The following is a 24,441-nucleotide window of genomic DNA, read 5'->3' on the forward strand; positions in this document are numbered from 1 at the left end:
TCTCTGAGGCCCTATTGTTTTGTCAATTCATGTAATTGAGCTACATTAGAAGGTTCATGGGTTATGAGGAGTACATTAATGAGGCGTATTTGTGAGTGATTGATCAGGGATCCTATTAGTGGGTGATGAATCCGAGTAGTTGCAGAAACTGTGCAAGGTGGGTAGGGTTATGAAGCAAAGTAAAGATACACAGAACCCCAAAGCAACTGCTGAACTATGAAGACTTGTTCAAAGTGATAATCTGGGCCACTTCTTTTTAAAAGTGTGTGAACAATCCTGTATCATTTCTGCAAAGGGAAGTGACAATACCCTGAATATAAGGTGCTATACCTCTGAGTGGACAACACTTACCTTCTTCAAATACCAAACACATGCAATCCACCGGCAAAATACTTTGTGAATTTGAAATATAGACTGGTGGTGAGTTAGGGTCATGAGCTGGAGTGGCCAGATTGATGGGTAGAGTTCTGGGTTATGGGTAATGAGTGATAGATGGGTGGGTTGGTGGTTTTTGATGAGTCTGAGTGGGCTGGAAAGTTGGAAAAGGTGTATTTGTTGATGGATGAAGAAAGAGGGTTCAATTTTTTCCTTAGATAATTGTGGGATGGGTATTATTGTCCAAATGCGAAATAATGTGTTTAAGGGGGGACTGGTTGGATACCTCACAAGTGAACTTAGAGGGAGCGAAGTGCATGGTCCCAGAAGTGTACTGTGAAGCGAGTTCCATTGGAAACAAAGGATTTAAACCAACATTTAATCCTTTTGAGGTGCTCATGCAACAAGCCCTGGATTGGGGCGGGGTCATGCAGAGCAGCCAATCAATCAGGAGAATGCGTGATAGTGGGAGAGTGTGGAGAACTGCTCAAGATAGAGTGTCAGAGGGAACAAATTAGGAAGGACAGACAAGAGTCTGGATGGACAACGGGGAAGAACGAGAGAAGCACAGGTGAGTGTGGCTGGTGATGACCGTCTAGCTAAATTGACTCTAATAATAATGCCTTAACCTTTATTTGATCATCAATAAGTATATGACTGCTAAAGAGAGGGTTCTATACTTCTCCTTTATGGATGTGAGTAGCTCTCTTGATCGGGTGAACTACAGTAAACTCTGGAACATTCTGTCAGAGATAGGGCTAGACCAGGATTTAGTTGCTTTTCTAAGGGCTGTGCACAGTGGGGTTAAAGCCGACGTAAGGTACGGATCAGGCGGTGAATTTTCAGATTCTTTTCCACTGGAGGGAGGTGTGCGGCAAGGCTGCGTCCTAAAAGATTAGGAGTCATTATCGAGCATCGGTTTTTCTTTATTTATTACTATAATGAAAAATAAATTCATCCTTCATTTTTTTCATCTCCATTTATACATTGGATCAAATAAATAATAAGTTACAACTCTTAAAATGATTTCACATGTAAGGCAAAATAGGTTAAAATATGAACTTTTTAAAAATCAAATATTGTTTTTACCAGTCAAGTTAAATTCATGATAAATAGAAAACAAATTTTGGAATAAATATTAATACACATTAAATACAAGATATTGTAGTACTATTTTTCTGATATGATATATCTGTGCCAGACTCCTGAAGTATCATTCAGGAATACAAATCTGTCCTTAAGCGTGACCAATGGAAATATTTGGCTGAAAAATTGCCATACTTTGACATCACACTCTGTCTGCTTCTAATACAAAAACACATGTTGTCCTTTGAAACATTTATATGGAGTTATACATACTGTTGTCTTATATTACAGTTTGTGATCGTATTGACACATTACTACACAAAATCAATAGAAAACCCATGAGGTTGATTGATAGTGGGGGTACGTTACCAGAATATTTGAAAGTCACGGGGACAAGAAAGCAAATGGCCCATGGGTTCCCACTGAAGCCAAGGTTCTTTGTTGCAGATGGTGTAAGTGGCCTACATATGTATTTAGGTCCTGTCGCACCATCTTGAGATTCTGGGGACACGCGCAAGGCAAAGGGATTTCAGTCACCAGAATCTGGAGATTACATTATCTGTACAGGATTTTTACTAGCTTCTCAAAGCTTGAGATGAGTCTAGTTCCTTTCTTCTATGAGATAATGGTTTTTGTCATGAGAGTTTTATTCAGGCAGCCTCCTAAATTGACCCTTATGTTGAAGCTGATCTCATTTTTGTGTGTCCATTTTTTATACCGCATATTTGAATTGTCCCCCTCCTTGAACCTTGGACTATTTCGCCAGCTTTTATTGGCGTTTGTTCCCTGTCCGCTTCCTACACAACCTCGTGAGAACATAATTTCTGTGACGCTGTCCTCGTGGTGGGCGTGATGCAGGTGCCGCCCACCACGACGATCATTGTTTCCAGTGTGTAGGTGCAGCTGTTCGGTTCTTTCCTCAGGACCAAGATCTCGTGCTTGATTTCGACTGGGTTCAAATCTAAGCCTTCGCAGTTATTAGCACATACGGCCTGAGAAATATGCGTTGGGTACCTCTGGTTGTCTATGTCTGACCTGTAAATAAATAATCAAGGCATTAGTGCAGTTTATAGACCATCCTTCACCAACACCTGTTACTATATTCAAAGAAGAAAATACCATAGGACCACCGAATACCCATGGGACAGTGACAGTAGCCATATATGCCTTGCATATGGCCTGTTTCAGAAGATCACAGCGGGGTGGCTGCAGAAAGTGCAGAGGGTGGGACTGGATAGGTTGTTCATGATGAAGTAGGGTTGAGACCCATGGAGTCGGAGAAAGAAATCCCTGTTACTGCAGCCAGATATGCTTGACCCACATGCATCGTTTTTGGTGTTCCGCAGTTGCCCAACACACTTTCATAGGCATCCACATGAAGAAGCCAGGCTGGTCAGAACCATACACATTCACTGTGACCTTTACATACATTCTACCCTATCTGATTCCAGGGCTACCCAGGTCACAAAGCAAACTGATAAGCCAATGAGTGAATTTGTAAGCCTTCCCGTGCAGTGCTGAAGGCTAACCAAAACTCTAAACCCATTAGGTTACTAGTGCTAAAAAGAGACAAGTGTACACTGACGTCTTCCCGACCCCCACAGGATTAAACTTCAGCCCACTGTCTAATAGCATTCTAAAAGATAGTTCATTGTCAGCTGTAGAATAACTACAGAGGTGTCCAACAAAAGCTTAATTAGCAGTTAATTTGCTCCCACCATCAAAACGTGCCTACTTAAACTGGGGGTTAGGAACTCTAATTAACGGTGTTCTGTTTTTTAATTTCTTGTAAAGGGGCATGGTCCCTTTAAAGGCATTGTAGCCATTCTGTTCAATACTGTTGTAGTGTGAAACTTCTGTTCAAGGCTTTTATGTTCTTTAAAAAGCTTATTACGTTGTCTCAGAATTTGAGGGTGATTTGAGGACACTCCAACCCAATCCTGAAGGAGAACCAACATATCTGCAGGCTCAACTCAACTGCAAAATAATTAGCACCTGCGCAACATGATGACATGGGCCATATCACTATAAATGTCTGCAATTAGCCATCATTTACAGAGAGGAGGGACAGTACCTCAAAATGGACAAAACCTTACCTTTTATACATGTAATGCTTAACGCCAAACAAATGCGCAACTACCGGTAAAATTACAGTGGAAGGATGAAATTGTATGATAGCACAACTTTAGCAATTGTTTTTTGTCACATGGATTATAGCTTTGACATATCATTGCAGCTCACACTTCATTGACCTTTGCTAACAGAACCACTACCTTTATAGAGCCCAATGGAGACTGCATTACCATGATATCTGTGATCTCCATCCCAATTTAATATCATTTCAAATTACAATCGTATTAGTGTTAAATATCTTTAAGAGCTGCAAGACTGGAAGCCAGGGCAGCTGTCCTTCCCTAACAGATAATGCTCTTCTGATATTAATCCTCTGAACAATTAGAGGTGTTGCCTTTCTATTTTACAGGCAGAGAAACTGACCAATTTAGAAGGCCCACCTCGATAATGAATAATAAGAGAGACTGACCATCCAGAGGCCTCTCCTCTCTAGTTTATAAGGAGAGAGATAGTCAGTATGTTGCAGTTCGGACATTGACATCCACTGTAGTAATGTTAGTTTTATCATAAATGAAAAGTATGATTTAAAAACCTGATTTGGAAAGTGGGTAGATAGGACAAAAGGAATTGCAATTTGTTTGCAGAGTTCCTTCTTAATGACACAAAGTAGGACTTTAATATAAGTTTTCAGTGGCAGAAGATACAAAAATGCACATAACAAAATAATCCAGAGGAAAATATTATTCATATTCAAATAAAAATAATATATATGATATCCGAAATAAGTTTACAACAGACTAGATCCCCAAACCACCTAGAAGAAGTATATTGTCCAAGTCATTAATTGAAGTTCAATTTACGGATCTATGTACAATTAAAGAAATCCATTATCTCTACCACATTACCAGGAAACAATCAGAACAGGTTTTCTTTTATTATCTCTTTCACCTTGGGTCCCTGTTTTTCGGTGGGAGGGTTCTAACTCCCACTCCAAAAATTCATGGTTATTGTTTTCTTGGTAATCTATTCATGATCATGGGTTTCGATGTGATGGGTAGAGACTTTTAATGTAACGCCAAATTTATGCTACAGATATATGGGACCATTTGTTAAAAAGGAATACGTTGTGAAGAAAACGCACCTGTAGGTCCATGGGCAGAGCTACCGGTTTCTAATATCCGCCTTGAGTTCTGGCTCAGGCACTGTCGAGCTGACCCTCACTGGATAGTATGCGTCAGACTTGTGGGTGCGGCATTTTTACTTTAGCTTGAGAGTCTGCAGGCCTGGTAATTTTGGGATACCTCTGACACGGGGACTTCTACCCTTCCTCAGGCGTCCTCTTCTGGTTTCTGCTGCTGCTGCATAGGCCACCAATACCATGGCCAGGAGGGCCAATATCTTTGGAAAGAAATGAAGATGAGAAAACCTAAGTCAAGGAGTTGCAGTCATTTACATGTACAGTTGTACCAAGCGATGAAAACTTAATGCCATTACTTAATGTCTTCATGTTTCAAGTTTAAGTTTATTTTATTTAGCAGAGTTACTTAAAACCATTGCTACAAAATATCTCATTGCATATCATCAGTTTTTTAAAATATTAAAACCAGTTAAAAAACACTAAAACTAATGATGTTTACAGTACATTAAAGAAATAAGCAGTTATTTAGCAGCGTCCGACTTTTCCTTGTCAGCTGTATTGTCTCCATGTACTATATGTGTTTTGGTCAGAGAGCTACAGCAAAACTGGTAACACATCACATCTCCAGACTTCTGAAACATTAATAACACCTTACTCCACTATATGGCTAATACTAATATACAACATATAGGATATGTGATAATTTTGCATTGTTTTAAAAAAAGAACTCACCAATAAGCAGTAGATTTGCTTTTATATATATTTCAAGGGTGGCTCCTCCATAATGGCGGATGAGCGTCGCCCCACTGGTCAGAGTCAGTCACCGAAAAATAAAATATTTTTCAGTCACTGACTTTGACTGAGGCATACGTGTGTTGGGCGGGGCTGGGCCGGGCCATGACTGGAAGGGGTGGTGGGTACTTACAAGTGCGCATGTCAGTTTGACTGGCTGTCTTAGTGCAGCCAAACAGACATGTGCACTTCTATTTCTCCAACCTAGCTGTGTTGCACAGCCGGGTTGGAGAAAAGCCGTAGGCTCCCAGGCACTGTCTGAGCGGTTGACCAGGCAACTCAGACCAATCCTGGCACTGCTCTCATGCTACCTATAGAATGAGAGCAGTGTCTGGATTGGGCGGGACCCCTGTGCTTTCCCAGTGACTACCAGGAGAGAAGCACCGAGGTGGCCGTCAGTATCCCTCCACTTTTGTTTTGCGGCGGCCACTACTGATATATTTGTGGTCAGACATAAGAAGCACAGCTGATAACAACTCACAGGATATTTTATAATAATTGCATTGTTTTAAAAAATAAACTCAGATATAAGCATTAGATTTGCTTGGATGCATATATATTTTTCTTATTAGCAAATAATGATGTATTGTATAATTTTATGCTAGTAAAATACAGATGCAGGTATGCAATGATATTTTAAAAAACTAAGCAAGTAAATTAGAATGTGCAGAGAAACAGAAAAAATATTTTACAGTTCATTCTCAACCACAGGCGGAAGAAGATTACTGAGGTTAAAAAAAGAGAAAAGAAGGTCTAAGTGGCTTCGGTTTTGACAATGTTAACACTTTATTTGACAAGAGAGCACGAGACTGATTTACAAACCTCTCTTTAAATATCGTGAATCTGTTCCTTGCAACATTCCTCCTATCTTTGTTTCTGTGGGTACTCTTACTGCATTACATTACTCTTGTGCATACGAGTCCTGTACAGGAAATGTGCAGGTGCATATGTAACTTATTTTTATTTTTCTCACTAGGTAAACTAATTTTCCTCCAGAGAAACTGCTAGCCCTACGCAACCATTTAATATTGGTGTGTTTTCTTCCCTTTCCCACCTTGAAAGCACACCTAGCCATACTTTTTGCAAGAGTAGCATCCCCTGTGGTTCTGAAGTGGAAGACATGATGGAAAACCTTTTAGTCCCACAAAGTTCCACGTTTGAGGATCTTCACAAGAGTTTCCATGTCCGGAAGGAGTGGTGGGTACTTAAAAGTGCGCATGTCAGTGTAACCGGCTCTCTTAGTCCAGCTAAACAGACATGTGCTCTTCTATTTCTCCAACCTAGCTGTGTTGCACAGCCGAGTTGGAGAAAAGTCGTAGGCCACCAGGCCCTGTCTGAGTGGCTGAGTTTCCATGTCTATCAATCCCTAGCACATGTTATCATCCCCTTCCCCTCTCTTGCTGATGGCAGATCTACCCATGCGGACTAGTCCGCCAAGTTGGTGCACTTTTCCGTATGAGTAAGTATATTTCTGTTAGTAAAAAATCCCCAAATTCGGATTCAGTAAACTTGGGTTTTTCCATTTTTGTAACACCAATCCAAATTATTTGGTTATTTAAGTTTACAAACTTTAATGAATCGGACACTATAAATATGTATACAAACCTTGCTGATTTGAGAATTTCTAAATGTCATCATAGTAAGCAACATAGATGAAATTCTTTAGGGAGATTTACTATAAAAGAGTGCAACACAGCACAGCACAACACAGCAACACATCACAGCACAACACAGCAACACATATTGCTGCACTACATTGAGCTAGGGGGAAGAAAGCAGCTCAGAGCCTATCTGTGGCTAAGCCCAAATCTGTAGAAATGACGATTATCCAACATAGCTACCATGACTCACCCCTATACAATTACTGTTTCTGGCCCTTTGTCCCTCACGAATAAGGAGTGATATATATATATCACGTGAACAAGGCTTCGGCTGAAACGCGTTGTGTGGACTAAAACTTGGAGTTATCCAATCTGTACTTTGCCTATTCTTCCTGCGAGCGTATTGCATTGGATTCTGGTTGTGGATATTAATTACCGGCACGCTCCGCCGGGATTTACGCCACTCTCCTTGGGTCCCAGAAGGAGCAATTTGTTGGTTTGGATATATATATATATATATATATATATATATTCACTGAAAAAAACCACAGGTTTCAGGGACGTTATAGTTAGTTGGACATTTCACTCATACAAAACCAGAGAAATTCCCCCGTTATAGTTAGTTCAGTTAACTATACCTCGCGCGCCCGCAATGCACTGCTGATGACGTCACATATTACATCATTCATGACATGGTCAGTGACATCACTGATGACATCACTGATGACATCTCAAATGACATCTCAAATGACATCTCAAATGACATCTCAAATGACATCATCCAGTGACTGTGAGTTTCTTTAAAGTTTAAATATGTATTATATATATACCAAGGTGTATTAAAGAATGATTGGGTGTATAAGTGTCTGGATGGAGGATGTAGTAGGTGCGTGACTGACTGTTTAAGTGAGTGATTTACATGTGTATTACTGAATGCATAGGTTAGTGACTAAACTGTATCAATGTCTGTATCAGTCCGTCTGTTGTTGTATATGCTTCTGCATCGGTTGGTCAGTAACTACATGTGTGTATATGGGTTATTGATTGATTGCCTGAGTATTTGTATGGGTGCCAGAGTGTGTGTGTGGGTGGGTGGGAGGTGTGTGACTGTGCATAGATGTTTGAGTGGTTGATTCACTGGGTGTATGTGTTCAAGAGTGCATGTGGGAACAGCTGTATGGGTGGGTGAGTATGTGTATGGGTGTGTTGGTGAGTGAATGGATGTCTCAGTGGTACGTGTCCAAGTAACTACATATGTAAAAGGCAGTGTATGTGAGAGTTGGAGTATATAAATGACTATACGTCAGAGTCAGTGATTGTGAGAGTGGCTGTATGGGTAAGTGTGTACTTGTATCAGTGATTGTATAAGAGACTAAGTATGCGTTTCTTTCTGTTTGAATAAGTGATGTGTGTGTATAACTGTAGGTCAGTAAATGGAAGTGTGATTGTTTCTTTGCATGACTGACTAGGTGTGTGAGTAACTCTGGATGAGTGGTAGTGTGTGAGTGTCTGTATAGGTGTATGCGTGCATATGATAGTGTTGTATTAATGAATGACTGGATGTATGAGTGATTATATGGCTGAATGAGTGGATGTCTGTGTGTAGACCTAGCAATTAGTGAGTGCGTATGTAGTAATTGATATTGGTGTGTCGATGGTTTTGAAAATGGCAGTCTGTATTTTACAGTGGGTGTTTCAAAGGCTATATTAGAGTGTGAGGATGTGCATAAGATTTTCACGTGGATGATGTCATCAGTGATGTCATATGAGATGTCTTCAGTAATGTCACTGAGCATGTCATGAATGATGTAATATGTGACATCATCAGCAGTGCATTGCGGAGGTGCGAGTTATAGTTAGCTGAACTAACTATAACGGCGGAATTTCTCTGGTTTTGTACGAGTGAAATGTCCAACTAACTATAACGTCCCTGAAAACTGTGTTTTTTTCAGTGAATTTCTAAGGTTTTTTAAATGCTAATTTCTAACTATAACGTGCCTGAAACCTATGGTTTTTTCAGTGAATTTGAAAGGTTTTTTTAAATGCTAATTTCTAACTGTAACATGCCTATTAACTCCTATTGAATCCTGAAGGTCCCTGGTGGCCAAGTAGCCCACCAGGTACCTCCAGTAAGCGCCACAGAGCTGTGTTGCAGAGAGGTGTTCCTAGGCCACGCCGTCTTCTTACACTACGCTGCAAATGTGGCTTCTGGCGCACTGTTGCTCGGACGATGAAGTCCACTTGTGTCCTGAGGTCCTCAGGACACCAGAGGTCCCCATCGCCCGACCAGCAGTGCACCAGAAGCCGCGTGTGCAGAGTGGTGTTAAAAGGGGCGTAGCCTTGGACCACCTCTCTGCAACGCAGCTCTGTGGTGCTTACTGGAGGTACCTGGTGGGCTAGTTGGCCCCCAGAGACCCTCAGGATTTAAGGGGACTTAATCCCCCAATTTACAACGCACCAGGGGGTGTGTTTGCACACTTGTCATATCAGGTCCCACCACCTCCCTGCACCACTGTGCAAATGTGCCTCCTGGCGCATTGTAAGTTGGGAGATTAAGTACCTTTGAATCCTGAGGGTCCCTGGGGGCCAACTAGCCCACCAGGTACCTCCGGTAAGCGCCACAGAGCTGCGTTGCAGAGAGGTGTAAAAAGGGGCGTGGCCTCGGACCACCTCTCTGCAACGCAGCCCTGTGGCACACATTGTACAAAGATTTGTTCTCTTCCATCACCCATAATACATATGAACTCTATAGAATGTTTGCCCCTCCTAATACCCTCTTAATGACTCCCAAGCCTTGTCACTCACCATCAGTGTTCTTCTCTGCAACCTCATGGTTGGTCGTCTTCTTGTGATGCTCCTCTTGGCAAAGTGTTTCTCTTGAGAGGAGGACACGGTGATATTGCAGACCTGGCTGCACGGCCTCTTATAGGACCCAGGTATCCTCCCACACACAGCTCACACAAAGTCACATGCATTCATGGCATGACACAGATTTTCTGCTCTGATCCATTTACTGATAAGCTTCCGCCAAGATATTTAATTTTAGAATACGATAAGAAAAGACCTGCCTCTCACCACATAACCCAAAAGCATCGCAAAAGATAGTTAACGTCATTACCTCTATGCGCTTTCATTTCCCATCACATGAAAGGAAAGAAAAATAAAAAGCAATGTCAGCAGAGAAGATTCAGGCCTACTCTCAGGAGAACGCCCCTGTTTGTCCTCTCTAAGAAGATGTCTGCTCTAGATTTGTATTGTGCATCCAATGTTTGACTACTAGCGCTCGCTTACTCCCCTCAAGTTATGGTAACCACTGCCTGCAGATAATTTGCAGCGTATATCCAAGCGATACGCCTTGTAACAACTTGCTTAAACCAACCATTCAAATGTAAATCTTGATAGAATGCCAAGATTGTTCTTTTTTATTGCTTGCTAATTAGCCAATTTAGTTTCACTGTCTACTGTTTCAGTTGAGACTCACATTTACACTTTACACACAATCTGAGTCTCATTACTTTAACAAAATAGCTTTGCTGTTCCTTTCAACAGCTAACTACACTATACATTTTCATTATGTTCAATTTCATTAATAATTAGTTTTTTAGGTTTGACTTGGCAGTGTAGCTGTAGTAAAGTCAGACCCGTTAAAATCACTAATGCTTGTTTCATTGTGATAGCATAATTTCAGTTGCATTATTGTTTTCAAACAAATAAAAGTGATATACATGTTCGAATTTCTTATTGATACATCTTTAGCCTTTTTCTTTTACCTTAGTTACAGACCGCTATCTGTCGCAAGAATTATTGTTTTCAATCCATAAAATATACTTTAAGTGGGCTTTGGGTCAGCCTCTCGCTCATGATTGGATTTTGTTGTATAGCTTAGTTTTCTGCTCTTGATTCAATGGTTTTCCTCCTTATTCTTGTGTTGCTCCCACCCAAGGGCATTTCACTCTTACGGTGTTCCGATTTTCTGACTTGTATCTTTCCACTTCTGACTTGACAGGACTTCTTTTAGGTTTCACCTAGAGCTGTCTCTTTAGACAAGAGCCATCTCTTTTAGACATTTGTTTTATTTCAGTGGGCCTGAGGCTGGCCATTACTTACCATTGGATGGCTTCATTGTTGTTCTCGTTGACTTGCTGCTTGGTCAACTGCCTAAGGCTTCCTTCCTCATGGTGTGGCTGTCCCTCACCTGAAACACGTAGACGGAGTACTTTTATCCTTCCACTGCTCTTTTGTTTAGGTACTATGTTTTACAGCTAGCCACTTGTATACTTCTGCCCCCCTCTGTGTCCCTCCCTTATCCAGTTGCTTGCCCCAATCCACTCTCCCTTCTTCTGTCGATGTCCGTGTTTTTGTGTGTCCCACCTGCACCACCTCTACTGATGTGTATGCTTGCCCCAATCCACCCTTCCTCCTTCCAATAATGTCCATGTTGTTTTGTGTCCCTGCCCCTCCCTCCCTCCCATCTTCTGCTGTTCCTGTGCTTGTTCCCATCCCCTCCCTCCCACCCTCATTGTCTGTGTTGTCCCAGGCTCCTCCCTCCCACCGTCCGTTGCCAGTGTTACCCCCAACTCACCCTCCCTCCCTCCTTGTTGCTTGCTGGCCTGCCCTCCCACGATAACAAAGAAAAAAAGGTATTGTGACGTAACGATATCGTAGCACTTTTTTTCCCACACAGTCTATTGTCAGTGTTACCTTCCTCACAACCCTCCATCGATGTGGTCCCCCGCACAACCCACATCTCGCCAGTAACCACAAAAGAAAACTAATGACATGACCAGAGCTGGCTGCGTCATAGTGCTATTAAAAGATTTCAGGCATGGTGCAGACAGTGGCAGCTCCTCCGCAAAGGCGGAGGAGCGCCACTCCACTGCTCAAAAGGAAAGATAAAATGGTAACAAAATATTGTTATCATTTTATTTTTGGACCGACCAAACAATTCATGCGCACTTTGCATTATCCCCACCAGCCTGCATTACACAGCCTGATGAGGAACATGCACAGGCTCCCTGTCTGAGCGCCGAACCACGGCCCCCAGACCAATAAAAACGCTACATTGCAGCGTTGTTCTTGGCTTAGGGGAGCCTGTGTGCTCGGGTGCTTCCTGATGCCAGCCGGGACTGCAGGAAAAAGGAAGATGAAGATGACCGAGGAGAGGTGGAGGCTGGCCGTTAAAGGTAAGTCCTTTTATCTTTTTTTATTCATTCCATCCACCCCTGTCCCCGCCCCACCAACCCAGTCTGGTAGTAGCCGAGCTGCTTAAAACATGGCAAAAAAATATTGACAAAGCCAAGAGTGCTGTCACAATCAACACCTATGTGATGTTCCTTTTTCTTAAAAATATTTTTTTTTATTGAGATTTTACCCATTTTTCCCACCCACCCAATACTTTAACAAAACTAGAGCAGCAAGTGTACATAAATTCAATAAATAGTAATAGATCCAAAAATTGGGTTTAAATGGAAATTCATCACAGATCACATATTCATCAAAAGAAAACAATACAGAAGGGCCCAGCCGTACAATACAATATGTAAGATTAAACCCCTGGATCACTGAACAACCTACCCTCCTTCCCTTCCACTTGCAGTCAAGCAATCAACCTTCTAATGATAGGACGACACCCAGTCCGAGACAGCCCCCCCCATATCTTCATCCCTTTTGGTTTCGCTTTCTTCCCCTTTTGCTCATAAAGTGCCTTTTCCAAGTAATACATTTATGAAAAGTGCCCTTCCATTGCTGGAATGTAGGAGGTAAGGGATCCAACCAAGTAGAGGCTACACACAACCTAAAAACTGCCATTGCTATAAAAATAAGCTCAACGCCCATCCCTAGGATTGACTCATGTACACCCAGCAACATAAGCTGTGGTGTCAGGGGGATATTCAACTTAAGGATTTCCCTTAGGAATAGTGCAATTTCTGACCTCAATATATTGAGGCGGGAGCACAAACAAAACATATGGACCAACTCTGCACTTGGTTCTTGACAACAAGGGCAGCATAACCCAGGCACCTCACCCCATTTAGCTATTTTGGCAGGGGTAATATATAAATCAAAAATTGTGTTTATAATATTGGGTTTGTAGATTGGAATAGCATAAAGTTGACTCTCCTAGGTTTAAAGATTCCAAGAAACAAGACTTGTGTGTCTAATCTCCCCCGCCATTTGATATCATGTTTTTCCCGGTCGTCGGGGATCCCCCTCCATGAGGCACCCATATATTGTTATATTGACTAGTTTATTCCCCTTGTTAAAACCTCCAGCAGGGGGATCCTAGGAAAAGCCTGATAACCCCCCACCTTTCTTAACAGAAAATCCCTAAATTGCAAATATTTTAAAAAAAATCTTTAGCCCCAATGTTGAATCTAGCCTGAATCTCTTCAAATGATGCCTTATGGTTTCCAGAGAGCAGGTCTACTATCCTTTCTAGGCCCGCTTGTTCCCATTTAGATAAACAACCGTTGTGAAATATTTTAGGCAATTGACTATTCAGGTACATAAGAGTATACCAACTACACTTGCCTACTCCCAGTTTCTTCCGAATTCCAGGACAGTTTCTGAATGCCACTATCAGAGTCTTGAACTGTGTTTTCTTATAATAGCTTGGCTCAAAGATTTTCAACAGGCATCACTTGGCAGCAGTTCCAATCGCTAACTCAACTATTGATGGGACATGCTCCTCAGTCCCCTCCTCTCCTACCTTATTATCAAAGAGAGGATGAAGATGCTGCAAAGATGCCGCTAGGGAAGACAATTGAGTATTAGGCAATGGATCTCACCCCCTTTCCCTGGGTAGATCCATGAACAGATTTGCCCTTCGGTTTGTCCCGTATGGCAGGATAAACCTGCCACCAACGTGTCTATTGTTTAAACCAGGCATTTTCAAACTCCAGAGGACTTGTACGAAAAATATACACAATAGCTTCGGAAGGAATATAATTTTTACTAGAATACATCTTCCCATAATAGAGAGGTGTCGATTGACCCATCTTGTAAAATCCTTTTTAGCTTTTTCAATGGTTGGGGAAAGGTTTATCTTGACTAGACGCTCCACTTTAGCAGTAATAATCCCCCCAGATACACAGCCTGCTCTACCACCCAGCAATGATGGGTAGCGTAAATCTATTTGCCACTACTTGCGTTTTACATTTATTTAGAAGATACACGGAGGAAAAGCCCAAATTCCTCAGTTATATTTTCGATAGCACGGAGAGCATTGTCTGGATCTCTTCTGACTATTGCATCTTCGTCTGCGTAAGCCAATGTTTTCATATTCCATTCATGCAGACGAATGGGTATGATTCCAGTCTCCGGGGAAGGAGATCTATATACAAAGCAAATCCCCACTGAGAGGCTGGGCATCCTTGCCTCAGTCCCCTTTCGATGCGGAAGGGCTTTGATTCATCCCCCATAATCTGAAGTCGATCTCCGGGGTTGGGGTACATCAGCTAGATTGCTTGAATAAAAGGCCCTCCCAATCCAAAGGCCTCCATGACTTTCCACAAATACTCCCAAGAAACCCTGTTGGATGCCCTCTCGGCATTCAACACGGCGAACCCCATGGGTTCTTCCGTAGTTTGGGTAACATCAAACAGTGCAATTACTTGTTGCACATGATCCAAGGTCCCCCTCCCCGGAATACACCCATGCTGCCACACCTATGTTTTGTTCCAATGAAAGTTTATTTTAGATTGCATTTGGCACTCCATTGAAGTGCCTTTGTTTCTTTGCTCTTTCCCTCACTTGTTCCCCTACCTCCCCCACTCACCCTGAATGATAGTGGCAACTGGCAGTGTTTCTGCAGAAAACTCTTTACTTAAATAAACTGCATTCATCTTGGAGTATATAAAACGCACATACAAAAAAATACAGGCCCCACTCTTCGCTGAGGGGTGTAACCGAGGGACTGAGTGGAGGCAACGTGACATTCCCTCATTTATTAGAGGAGAGTTGGTTCTTCAGTATTTGGTCATTTAACACCTGCTATTTGTGTGGTCTAAAATAGAACTATGTTTGCATTTTAGTTGTAGGTCTTCATTTCATTTCTGTTCCTGGGAGCAGTAGAGAAAGATTTATGTTCCCCCAAAGGTATAGTTTGGGTCATATGTAACCAAGGAAAGCAAAGAGGCAATTGTTAGAATATCGAACAATGAACCAACAAACTGGTCTAACCTTTTTAATAATCTCTCCTCTGTAGTAAAAATGGAGGAGTATTTTATTTAAACTTTTGTAAATTTGCATGTTTGAAAAGGATTCTAGATTGGTACAGTGTTTAGGTTGGTGACGAGCGCTGTAATCATGGCTTCTCTATTTCACCTCAAAGTTTGATTCTTTGTTTTTCACTTTATCCCTCAGTTCCGCGATACCCATAGCAGAACGCATATAATGTCCATGGTTTCTATCTCAGAAAGCATATGTAGACTAATCACAGAGCAATTTACGCATGACTCTTACTTCCTTTCAGATATATCTTTTTTTTACAAGTGCAAAACCACTTTTCTGTTTTACACTCTTAAATTTACTCACGCAGAGTATTTCATATTACTAAATAACCTCCTGTAAGTTGGGAGTGGGTGTTCAAGGAAATTTGGAAACACCCACAAAAATATATTGTGGGTATTCACAACTCATTTTCTGACCCTTTCCCACATAGAAAATATTCAGAGGTTTACTCGTGTCAACTGCAGAAAGAGATCCCTTTCCAGGGTGGGGAGTTATTTCTACTTGCAGTTGTTGTGCATGCAATACATGATTATGGCCAAGATTGACTATCATTCTCATTGCAAAAGTGATCGCATATTGTGCACCAACTTTTTGCGACCAGTATTTAATTTTACAAATCGATCTATGTTCTATTTGCAAAGTGTCTCGGAGACACTTGCCTAGAAAAAAATAATTAGGGGGGTTCACAATTTGCAACCCCCCCACCCCCCGATTGGCTACATACACAACAATGGTGGCCTACAAGGGACAGAATACTACCTTCCCTCTGTTGGTGTTCCCAGATGGGAAACATTTTTTAAACCAGCCCAACTTCCTTAAAGGAACCGCTGCAGATTTAAAAAAGAACAATACGTTTCCCAAAGGAACCCCTTCTCCTTTGCAAATAATTTACAACCTTGTTTGAGGTGTTGCCAATGGTTTGTGACTGGAATTGTCCCATTGATGCATTGCATACCAACTCGCACTATGGGAAGAATGCCCACCTTATGCCGCTTCCAAATTGTGGTTCAGTAGGGGGGTCACAAAACCCATGAGTCAGAAAATAAAGTTCTGACTTGGAAAATGGATTTTGTGCATGTGGTGGTACCCACAAAGTGCTGTCTTGTTCCTCTTCAATGTTCAGCTATGTTTTCTTCACCTGGGAGAGTGCTAGTATAGAAGGCTTATAGGAAGACACATGTTTGCTACACTGGCATCAACAATACCTCATAGTTAGGTGCAGGTTAGACAGTAGACCGTTCATCACGAGAGACCTGTCCGTGCAGTCTCCTTAATGGCTATACATGAATCTGTATGGCCACATGCAGAAAGACAGGGTACCCACCCAGATGATATCAGTGGGTTTACCACATATTACACAGCTGTCACTTGAATGTAGTTCCTCTTCAATTGATGGTCTAGTGTTCTAGTAGTTACAATACCTTCCTAGGTAAACATAATAGTAATGCAAGTCTGATTGCCTGACTTAATGAGACCACTGATGGTGAAACAGTCCAGCAGACACACTGAATGATTATATGGAAAATACTTAGGACCCGATTTAGAGTTTGATGGAAAGAGTACTCTCTTGCAATGGTGCCAGAGTACACTCTCCGCCAAACTGAAGGTCCACCCGTCTCATTTACAGTCAAGCAGACATTCATTATGTCAATGGCGGAGACTAAACAGGCTCCGCCACCGACATAAACCTCAGATGGCCAGACGGAGTAAAGGCCGTCAGGCGTTTGGCCATGTGTCCGCACACACGAGTTAGAGTGGACAAACACATGCTCAGTTTTCACTGTCTGTCACTGCCAGGTAAAACCTGCAAAAGGCCCCTCTCTGCCACCTCCCCAGGGAAAACTGCGAACGGCCCCCCTCGCTATGTGGGAAAACTCCATGGCGAGAGCTACATTGATCTTTTTATTTTTAAAAACAAAATCTCACAAAAGAGCTTTTCAACTCTTAGGTGTATTCACCTGTAAAAGTAGATGGCATGAGATCTACTGGAGAGAACTACGTACCTAATTACATGAAATGTAGGAAGCTCATCATAAATATACAAAGATTATATACGACCGGACCAGAAGGCCCTACACTGCCCCCTGGTGCATGCAAGGATCAAATGTGTAGTGGGCAGTCCTGGTTGTTGCTAAGAGAGACATAGCTAAGAACTGGCACAAAATTGAACCCAACAGTCTGGAAATGTATATAAAAGACCTGGACCATTGTATGACACTGGAAATCTACGGGATGTCCTCAGTAACATAACTGGTGCCAATATCAAGGCATACTCTAAGACTGGTGGATGACAGGGAGCAGAACTATGACTAAAAAGACAACGTTTTGAATGACAAGTTGCGATACATGTATATCCCGGGTGGTGGTGGTGGGTGGGGGTTAGTTTTAAGCCTGCTCACTTTTAGTACTATTTCTAACATATTTAAAATTGCTAATAAAGTGTTAGATATAGAAAAATCAAGTATTTTTCACCAAGTGCTATTTTGGTGAGATTCCTGGATACCTGCAGAAGTAGCCACCAACCACGCACCCAACAAGGTTCTGCATTCAGTCAGGTATAGGACATCTTGACGCACTTTAAGTCATAACTCTAAGAGTTCGAGGCCGCTGACTGAGGAATGCTTTGGGGACATCCAGTGAAGAGAAAAGACCCAGACCAGCATCACTAGCAATCAGCAGTAGGCATTTTAGAATGTTCTTTTGTTTCATGATGTCACCTTGGGTTTTGAGATACATTGGGACATCATCTATCATCGCCCCTTTAAAAACCAAACCTAAAGGCGTTTCTGAACTTCATGCGCTTTAACCCCTTCGCCGCGGCACAAATTTTGCCGCGGTGCTATGGGGGTTCGGGGTGAGCGCGGCGCCGCCATGCTCGTGACGGAACCACTCCGTCATGAGCCACGGGCGCGCTGTGCTCATGACGGAGTGGTTCCGTCGCGACTCCGCCCACTTGCATTGTTCGCCCGCACAGGCGGGGAATCAGCGCCGCGTGGGGGGAGCGGCCGCAGCATGACGGAACCACTCCGTCATGAGCACGCGGCGCCCGTGGCTCATGACGGAGTGGTTCCGTCATGAGCAGGCAAGGGGTTAAGAAGGTATGGAAAACTGAAGTAATCCAGTATTCCAGTCTGCTCATAACTGAAATATAAGAATACAAAAGGGGGCTGTGATCAAAGAATAGCAGCGAGGACTCATAAACTGCCTTGATTAGTCCCTAATTACCCCATGCTTCTTCATAACAGATAGGCTGTGGAGAGGTGTGGTGCAGCGGCCAGGGCAGCTGACTTCGGAGCAGAGGGTTCACGGTTCGATTCCGGCTTCGGCGGCAGCTCAGCTCAGCACCGTGTGAGTCTGGGCAATAGCTCACTTAATTTCCACAACGGCCCCCAGCGCCTTGAGACCCGTAAGGAGAGGTGTGGCTCACTAGTTAGAGGCGGCAGACCCGTAAGCTGAGAATCGGCCAGGGACCAGGGTTCAATTCCTGACGCGGCAGGGTCGTGGACCAGGGTCAAAACGGACTCAATAATTCTCGCCTCAGTACCTACTCTAACCAGGAACACACTCGGCAACTCTGGGCATTAAGCTTGCCTCATCTCTACAACGGCCCCCCACCGACACCGGGGATGCCTGGTTTCACCTTGGAGATACCCAGAAAGGGACCATCTCACATGGATAGCCAGGACGGGTTCCCCAGCGGTCTACAGCGCCGGGACGCCCCGTTGCTGGGGTAGCTGTGCGCTTTACAAGTCTACAACAACATTTACAAGGGTGAGTAGCTGTGCTATATAACAACTGACTTAAATTTTAATTTTACATATATAGATACTTGTAGAAACACTGAGCTCTGAAATTACCGGAAGGTGATGAGCAAAACCTTAAAATAAATAAGTAAATATTAAGATGTTTCTGGATCCAGTTTTTAGCACATTTATAGTGGAAGTTGGGTATATATACGGCAAATGGAAAAATATACAACTATGCTCCATTTGCAGATCAACGAAGTATAATGTGGAGGAAACTACTGTGGTGAAGAATAGACAGTTGACCTAGTTGTGGTTCATTACTAAGTATTGTTTTTGTGTGATTAGAAAGCAACCTAAAAAAGAAGAACCTCCTGGCAGGTATGTCTAGTTACCTCACTCTGTGCCGTGGGGCTGCTCTAGGAAATGTTGGCAGCTTGCTGACTAATAATTGTCACCCAAAAAAACCTTTTACTATGATTGTACAAACGTAAATTTCTAACAGCCAATCATTTGCGCTGGTCAACAAAATAGGAATAAGATGACTATTCAAATATACATAACAAGCAATGTTGGAATAAGATCACAACACGTCACCCCATTTCCCTGTTCACCTCACCACCGTGAAGCTCCACGTAGGCCCCCACTTAGAGTATGGTAGTAAAACTTCTGAAAACAGCACAAAATGTCAGTTGCATTACTACAGTGACCTGCATTGTTATGTTACTATTACCCCCGCAACATATATACGTTACCTTGTTTACCGTGGCGAATGTACAGTGTGTTGTAATGTATGTAGCAATTTCACCTATAATTACAGATGCTGTGCTTTGCATGTCCCAAAATCACATGTGATAAAACTGTGCATGTTTGTAGGATCTCCTGCCATTTAACAGGAAGAACTCCACTCTCGCATCCAGCATCGGAGCCACGGGCAGGCAAAGTAAGCTGGGCGATGGTGCAGCATTGCCAAAGTAAGTACGGCATAGCCGATCATGACAACGAGCATTCCTTTGCAAAACCTAAAACAAGTCTTTCTTGATGGAATCGCCAAGGTATGCCTCATTGGAATGAGTTCAGTTCCCTGATCATTGATTGAATTAGTATTACTCTTTCAGTGTGTGACTACAAGCGCCCCTCCCCTCCCGTGAAGTGCTCATGAGGCCTGAATCGGGCAATATACATGTATATTCTTCATCAACGCTTTTGATTCATTGATTTCAATCTGATCATTACCAGTCCCCCATCAGGAATATCGATGCATACAGGGGTACAATTCCGCCTATGACAGGCGGAAAACTACCGCATAGAGTGTGGATTTATGTTTTATGTATTGGATTGTCTTGTCGGTCTTTTAAAGGGCAGCAGGACACCACCAAGGTTAATACAAAGAATAGTTGTGCACTAGAAAAATATATCACCCTCTTTCCACAGTTGGTGATGTGTTTACAAACTACATAACTTTACTGAACAGTTAACAATAATTTACTGTCCTATCTTTCCAGATCATATGCAGGAAATATACCGACTAGGTATCGTATGTGCATGAAAATCTCTCACCTTAATAATAATTAGGAAGACCTATAAGGTTTTGTTCTAGGATTGGAATTTGGGTTCGTTCAATCTGGTCCTGAAGAAAAGCCTTAGGGGTAGACTTGAAACATGTACACCAGGAGACACACACCCATCACAGTGTGTTACTCTGTTCTCCCCCTTTTTTAATACTATCAGCTACAGGAGGCAATAAAAGCTTTTTTCCACATAGGCAGAATTTATTTTAACTCACAATTTTGAGCCTCCCACTCTTATCACTTATCACTTAATAGTCCACACCCTACAAAGTGCTCCCACGTCTCCGTCGGTCGCGGCATGCCCCATCCCGCAGCGGGGCGGGAAGAACCCGATGATGAAGCATGCCATCAAGGGACATTTTGTTGGGTGAGGGTTATTTTAAGAAAAAATATTGCTTTTCTTGAATACTATAAAGTTCCCTGGAAAGATAGCTAATTTGTCTTTGAGTATGGGTGGACTCTTTTTTGGTTACTCATGTATGTACACCGTGCGGTAGACACCCCACAATAATAGGATTGATCATAGCTCAAAACATGATTGAGTATTTTCCCAAGAAACAAAAAACGAGTTATCGTGAGGCTTTAAATATGAGATCAGGATGAGTAGAAAATAAAACCCCCTAAGATACAGTCGGTAAACAAATTGAGTAATCACATTAGTAAAAAGATGCTCTGGCTTATAAGTTATTATGTCTCAGCTCGATAACGAGGGTAGATGGCTCATTACTAGACTGGGATCTGTGTGTCATAAAAGGGTATTTAGCAAACGTTGATTGCCCACTGTTTTGACAATCCCTAAACATTAAACTATCGCTTCTCCATCACAATACCTTTCTCATTCTCTGTGATGAATTCGGCCTACCCAGGATGGGACTTTAGACAGACATTAGGGCCTAGATGTACTATTATTTGGCGCAACACACCAAGGGATATTGGTGAACCGCGTCAAATGGAGAGAGCAGGAATGCACCATATTTACTAATATATTTCACATTCCTGCAGCCTCTCTGCGCTGGTGCACACTATGCAGCGTAGCACCAACTCAGACACCTTTCTGTCATGGTGCAAGGGTGCCTGCAATGCAGACATGATTATTTTGTGCAGGAAGTGGCACATTCCTGCACAAAACAATCCACACACGTATTTACCTTTTTCTATGTGTGCTGAAGAACAGAAAGAGGAAATAATTAGAAGAAATACACATATTTCTCCTTGTTATGCCTGTGTTGTGAAGGAGTAGCATTTTGACGCATTCCCAGGTTTACTAGCAATTCTTGGAGTGTGCCAAAATCCATGGGTGGATGCTTGGGAACACCCATGCCCCACCCATAAAATGCCTTCCCAATGCAGAGTAACGCGAGGGAGCGACGTGCTCTGCCTTGAGTTTTTCTATATTTTCTATATTTACTAACATTCAGAGCCACACAAGGTAGCTTTGCGTGGCTTATTATGGCTGACTCAATGGGTTGTGTTTACTTGATCACAATGCGTGATGCAGGGGCAAGGCAAGCCGTTAGTAAATCTGGGCCAAGATATCTAAATGCAGTCCATCCAAGGCTCGCAAACAGGTGTGCAACTACGTCTCTGCCCACAAATTTAATTACATATAGTGACTACACAATTCGGATGGCAATTAATTTATTTCTATGCATCGCCTCATCAAAACTACTTTCATATTTCTTACTTACTAGCACACTCAAATGCAATCCATCACAGAGACCTCAATAGAACCAATGGTGATCTTGGATCATGCATTCATCACAATGACTTTACAAAATTGCCACATATATGCTAACAAAAAGTCCAGAAATCCTGGAGAATAATGTAAATGAACAAGAAAATGGAATAAGACTCTTCTTGCAAGAAAATCCTTGTCATGGTCTGGGATACTTTAAAGTGCTACACCAGAGGCCTAATTATAAGCCGCATGTCAAATTAGCCTATCTATCAAAATTGAAGTGACAGAGCAACAACATTGTATATCAGAAGGGTGTGCAGTTCCTAACTGGACGTGCGGGGAAAGGGAGGTCTTTCTTTGTAATCTGTCACACACCCCGGAGGATGTCATGCTTCATCATTGGGCCGCTTCATCATTGGGCCGCTCCTCATCGGGCCGGCGCTGCAATGCCCAACGGGCTCCGGTAAACGGGGCTCTTTGTCGGAGATCTTTTGAAGAAGCCGTTGGGTGCGTGCGGGTGTGAGGGCTGGGTAGTGCATGGGTAAGTGAAGTAAAATAGGTCAGGAGCAGTCCTACTCTGGTTTTAATGTTTAGGTAGCTCGAGCCTAATTAAAAAGTGTGAGTGCCCTAAGCGGATGTGATGTTCCTAAAGGGCTGCCATAGTGCAGTGGCTCAACCTGTTTTGTGCCCCATTTGCCCCTAACGGGTCAAGTGGCACTTCATCAGGACCGAAAAGAAGTAAAATGTGAGTGGTGGACTACCGTCTGGGTCTATAATTTATGGCTAGTTGCCAGACACGGTAGGAGGTTCCCTAGTAGGCTAGAACGGGGGTATTGTAGACCTGGTGAGAAAAGGGAGAAAAAGGAACAACCAAGTAGACATTAAAAACAAGAGCGTGTGTCATCGCGCTCAATTTACAGTAATAAAAACAGCTTGAATTAAACTGAAATGAGACATGCGCATGCATGTGTGACTTTGTGGTTTTTTGCTCACTTATTGAAGATTGTCGTGCTCCAGTGTATGAAGAGCTAAAAGGGCTTATTAGAGGGCAATGCATAAGAGTGCTCATTAAATAACACATGCGGTGGTGAGGAGGACATTTTAGTTATGCATCATACTTAATGCCAGTGCCAGTACGAGCATGGTTGTGGCAAAAAGCAATTGTAATTGACCCCGTAATGGTAACTAGCGTAACCTGAAGTTGTGAGCAAGAGCGGTCACGCAAGTATCTCTGTGGTCATGCAGGGGAAAACGTGCACGCGGTGGGAAACGTGCCTGTGCTGGTACAGATTGTATGAAAGGTATACCTAGGCAACAATTTTATGATAGGACATACATACTTAGTTCGGGCGGTTGCTAGATTTTGAAATGCCTATATGCGGAGGTTGCGCTCACTATGATTTTGCTAACAATTGCTACATGCACGTGCTGTGACTATGCCAAATAGCTAACAATTGCTACATGCACGTACTGTGTGGTAATTGGTTGTTGAATTCAATGGAAATTCAGAAGTCGTTTTGTATACAATGCTTGAAATGGAACAGCATCGATAATACACTCACCCCTAGTACTGAATCCTAAGGCTGATGGGGGAGACAGAGCACGTCGTTGCTCTCAGGCTGTGGAAAGAGTAGGCATTGGTCAAGAACGGGCGACATGTTTTGCTTACCGGAATTCCCAGATGTCGATAGGATACTCACATCAGGTGGCAGACGACCAGCGTAAATCCTACCCTTACTCCAGGCCCCGTGCCGGTTGCTTCCGGGTTCTGGCTTTTTATTAGAACGTGTGAGGTGTGCGTAAGCTGGCGAGTTAACTGGTGCGGCCATCTTGGGCGTGCATATGTCAAATTAGCTTTATTTAGCCAGACGTGGTGAACATTATGCGGGCAATCAGTGAATTGTGAGTAATCGCATTATTTGGCGCTTGAGGTGCTTTGCGCAGATGAGTGTTTAGAACCAATTCGCAATTCCTTAAGATCAAATGCTGAAGTTAACACTTGTATATGGATTAGTGTACCGTTCAGAAAAATGCCAGAAGAGTAGTCTTAGGATGTGAAGACTTTATTGAGGCTTAATTTAAGTAAATAGAATAGCGGACCCACAGCATAACGACTGTTCGCTTCAGAGGTAGAGGAGCAGGAATGAATCCA

General features: G+C 42.6%; 1 long non-coding RNA gene across 2 annotated transcripts; it reads right to left on the reverse strand.

Annotated features, from left to right (window-relative positions):
* Window positions 1-1,285: 1,285 nt before the first annotated feature.
* On the reverse strand, window positions 1,286-24,123 carry LOC146816593 (uncharacterized). 2 transcript variants are annotated; one of them, XR_014962468.1, is made up of 4 exons: window positions 23,990-24,123; window positions 23,852-23,908; window positions 4,676-4,932; window positions 1,286-2,496 (listed from the first exon to the last, which is right to left on the reverse strand). It is a non-coding gene; the product is annotated as an uncharacterized LOC146816593 (long non-coding RNA). The 2 variants fall into 2 exon arrangements; XR_014962469.1 differs by lacking the exon at window positions 23,852-23,908 and having other exon boundaries at window positions 23,959-24,113.
* Between the last annotated feature and the right edge of the window lie 318 nt (window positions 24,124-24,441).

This window comes from Triturus cristatus, chromosome 6 (assembly GCF_964204655.1).
Source record: "Triturus cristatus chromosome 6, aTriCri1.1, whole genome shotgun sequence".
NCBI classification, from domain to species: Eukaryota; Metazoa; Chordata; class Amphibia; order Caudata; family Salamandridae; genus Triturus; species Triturus cristatus.